Below are 5,000 nucleotides of genomic sequence, written 5' to 3'. Positions count from 1 at the left end.
CTAATGATGATAATGATGATACAGTAATGATTATGTATTAATAACATCTACAATGATATAAAAACAGTATCAATAAATAAATACATGAAGTTAAGAGTCGCATCACGCAAAAGCTTCTTGAGACCATTTTCTTCTAAAACCATAAGCCTTCAGATCGAGGAATAAACTTTATATCCAAAGTGCATTTTCGTGCCATGGATTTTATTGTTGTTTGGCCTCGAGTTGGCAAGTGAAAAATATTCCCATCATGATCGTTGCAACATGCATAAATCAGCTGCAATTGCAAGTTCAGCTTTGTTGAGCTATTCTGGGGGCAGTTCAGAGCGGTAGCGCTGTCAGCAACGACCTTCTGTTTTATGAATGTGTGGTAGAAATGGGTTTTAATGTCACGCAATGTGAATGACGCTCATGAGAGGTCACGATGGGCCATGAGTCTGAGAGTTAACAGGGTATGAAAGTATTTTTGGTATGGGTAAAATTGAAATCCTGGTTAGTACTAGTGACTGTGATTTTCAAAGACGCTTGTGAATAGTCTTGGACAGAGGTGATATTAAAGGGGTCTGATTGGCTATATATAAAATTCCTCTTCGTGTAAATCCAAGATCGATTTTCCGTGCGGGGATGATATAAACAAGGGAATCTGTCAAATGCATAAGAATGCTCTTAATAGAGGTAATACCTTCTAATACTAGTGTCTGAGATACACAAATATTAAGGACATCCGTGGAATCTCCCCACGTAAGTAAATATACGTGCTGGACAATGATATTTGCAACGGTAGTCTTCTCCAGATAGATTTCCACATGACATTTGATTACCACAGCCGTATGCCAATCATTAGGGCCTAGCGTAGACAGCGTCCTGGGCGTGGCTAACCTGCAGGAAGATCGAGGAAAAATTGAAGAAAAAAATCGCGTGACGATGGGCCAGCTGTAAGGACTGTGTTCTGGGGATATTGTTAAAACATTTGGGACGAGAATAAACCAAAATCGGATGTGAATGATGTTACAGTTTAGCGTCATAATCCCGTCATGCAGGCGTACAAAGAATGTTAACGCCTTTCTTGTTTCACTTTTTCACCTTCCTAATCTGTGATTGATGACCTGAAATCGGCGCATTTTATAGATCACGATTTAGGACAAGATAAGAAGAATAAGAAAGAAAGAAGAAGAACGAAAGAAGAGACATATTCTTTACTCATAATTCAATAGCAATAATAATTGTAATAAATTATCAGTTATCAAAATAACCCGATAATCCTGAACACTTCTAAAAGCATTGTTTATGGAGTTTTAAAATACAGCATGAAACAGCCATTTAAGACCTCTAACATAAACATAACGAAAGTGATCATCTGTACAAAATGTGGCTCATATATGTTCCTCTCATTCTGTTGCATAACACAAGTAATTTTCATTTTATCGTTCTTAAATAGAAATATATGATGTTGTTGTTGTTGCTGTTGTTGCTGGTGTTGTTGTTGTCGTTGTTGTTGTTGTTGTTGTTTTACAAGCAATATAAAATTACAAAAGCAATGTACTGTAATATACTACCAAAAGAATTCAGACCCGCCCGTAACATAAGCTTTCACAATAATGCGTTATAAAAAAAAAGCTTTAACTTCTCAGATCACGATTTCACAGTGCCATTATTCAAATGACATACAGCATGAAAAATAACCCAAACGTTAAAGAAAAGAAAAATGTATAAAACAATGATTTAGAAAAATAAAGGAGCATCGTGCATTGTTCCGCCAAATTTGCATTAATTGGTTTGCAACAGACTAATTAAGGATGGCTTTTTGCGGTCATTAAGTGTAATATGCATTTTCCTCGAAATCTGACACCGCATTTGTTACGTCATATTTATCAGTTTAAGAGATAATCATAAAATAGGCTCTTTAAGATAATCGATTCAAAAGATGACGTATGTACACACATGTATATGTATATCTATATCCCTTTTTTATCTCTCTCTGTATATACATGTATGCATGTGTGTGTATATACATACATATACAAATATATATACATATACATATATATATACATATACACAAGTATATATTTACATATATATGTGTGTGTGTGTGTGTATATATATATATATATATATATATATATATATATATATATATATATATATGCATATATACATATAGATATATAACCATAAATATATATACGTATATGTTATATATATGCATATATATAGAAACAATATATACATACATATATATACAAAATATATATATACATATATGTGTGTGTGTGTGTGTGTGTGTGTGTGTGTGTGTGTGTGTGTGTGTGTGTGTGTGTGTGTGTTTACATATTTACTGCACATTTAGTGCACCTGAGGCTAAGGTCTATGTAAGTATAGACCTTGCCTGAGGCCATCACGAGGGGCAGCCGCGCGGCCCAGCTGCCAGGGCTCTTTCCTGGCCTCCCGCTGGCGCTCCAGGAAATCGCTCAGAAAAGACGTCTGCGTGACAGTTATTAGGCTGCCGGGCTGGTCCTGTTCCTCGAGGGGCAATAACTGTCAGTTTTATTTTTTTCCTTTGCGGGCGCCTGTTCGGCCTTTGTATCATATGGTCGCCTCGCTCTGCTTAGGGCAGAGATGGAGTCGTTCGTGCCCGCACTGGATGTGGGAGTCCGTTGCCAGTGCTGCGGAAACAACCTGGCTCTCGACGAAATATCTTAAAAGGAATTTTATAAATTCTATTATCAAACACAACAAAATAATACCGATAAAATGAGATACATGTCCCGTCTGGCATTCTGTTCCCCAAAGGTGCTTGGCGTAAAGAAGACTTTCACTAGCGCTATATAACCCCTCGGGAAGCCAAAAGACCGAGGGTGGACTATATTCTCAGACCACCAAGAAGTATGTCATGCATATCTTCATGATCTAAAAGCTGTGTATCTTGTTTTTTTGTGTGTGCGTGTGTGGTCATTTATGTTAATGTTTGTGTCCGATAGATGCGTATGCATTTATGCGGGAATATACATATATATATATATATATATATATATATATATATATATATGTATATATGTATATATATACATATATACATATATATATATATATATATATATATATATATATATATATATATATATATATATTGCCGTTGCGTACCACCTGTATTCAAGTGGGCTATATGGCGTATGAATAATATATAGTATGGCATATGTCGATCCCTGTCGCTCCGAAATATGAGTCTTATTGCCCATTTATGAACAACTGTTTCGCAATATGGCCTTAAGTATTCGAGGGTAAAATCTTTCTTTATAAGAGATCATAAAAATGTCTTATAGGAAACTGGTGGTAATAATAGCAGCAGCAGTAATAGTACTAGTGGTAACAACAACATCAACAACAACAATAATAGTAATAATAATAACGACAATACTAAAACTAATCCTACTACTAATACTGATAATGATGATAATAATAATGATATTTTTTGGTAGTAGTAGTAGTAGTAGTAATAGTGTCATTGAACCGTATTCATGTTGACAAATGTAGAAAAGGTATGAATGAAAATAAGTATCTTCACAATGCAAGAGATATATTTGACCGCTTTCGATTATATCATACATATATCAGAGAAACTACAGAGCACATATATATATATCAGACATGAAACACCTGACGACTGTGACCTCCCACTCTTTTCCCGCATAATTGCTTCCACGACCTTGGATAATTTGAATCTGCCCGATGCTGTGTTTAAATTTTTCTCTGTCCTGATGTATAGCAGCTTCCATAATTATTTTCTGTTTGTTGAATCCTCCATGGATTACTTCTGTTTCCTTACAGTTCGATAGATGTCCAGTTTCATTTACATGTACCACCATGGCGTTGGAAGTCCTGTGGTGACGGACGTCAGTTCGATGTTCGCTGATCCTGATGTTGAAACCGCGGCCCGTGGAGTAGTAATGGATATAATCATCTTTATTCGTAGGTATTCTGTATATTGAGAAACGTGAGTCATCGTCCTCCGGATGGATCAGAGTTTCCAGGAAAGGTAATTTCTGATCCTCTTCTTCCTCCACGGGAAGCTGCGTCAGCGTATTGTGTAAGCATGACCTTCTGGGGACAATGACGAGGACATCATCTACGTAACGAAACCAAGTAAAATGTCTGCCGATTATATCCTTGTAGTTATCCCTCTCCAGTCTCCATGGACATCCAGGCCATAGCTACACTCAGGGTGTGCCCATGGCAAGACCACTAATCTGCTGATATTGTTACCCTGCAAACTCCAAGCATAACTTCACTAGGCTCACGAAGTGATGTTTGGGCAGCGGAAGTTCAGCATCTGTCATGGAGCTGATGACCCTCTCGACGGCTCGGATCAATCCGTCTGTGGGTACACTTCTGAATAGGGATTTTACGTGAAAACTAGCCAGCTTTTTATTTTTGTACCCGGAGCTCTGAAGACGTCTCATGACTTCCCCGGAATTCTTCAGGTGGGAATCGCGGATGACCCCCATAGCGCCGGAGAGGGATTTAGCCAAACGACGCCTCGGCCCTACGACAAGCAGCAGTCTCTTGGTTGAACCCTTTGTCGACGTCACTATCGGTGCTTTGAGATGCCGGAGTCGATTGGGTCCTTGCTGTCCTGCCGGGTTGATAGTAATAAACATGATAATGATGATAATGATGATAATAATAATAATAATAATAATAATAATAATAATGATGATAATAACAATAGTGATAGTAATAATAATAAATAATAATGATAATAACGATAATGATAATTATTATTATTATTATCATAATGATAACAACAACAACAAGAAAACAACAATAGTAATAATAATAATAATGACAATAACAATAATAATAACAATGACAATAACAATAATAATAATAGTGATGAAGATAAAATCATAATAATAGTGATGAAGATAATAATAATAATAATAATAATAATAATAACAATGATGACAATGATGATAATCATAATAACAACAATAATGGTAATA

Source organism: Penaeus chinensis, chromosome 4 (genome assembly GCF_019202785.1).
Source record: "Penaeus chinensis breed Huanghai No. 1 chromosome 4, ASM1920278v2, whole genome shotgun sequence".
NCBI classification, from domain to species: domain Eukaryota; kingdom Metazoa; phylum Arthropoda; class Malacostraca; order Decapoda; family Penaeidae; genus Penaeus; species Penaeus chinensis.
The sequence above is the reverse complement of the archived record's forward strand: the minus strand, read 5'-3'. Positions refer to the sequence as shown.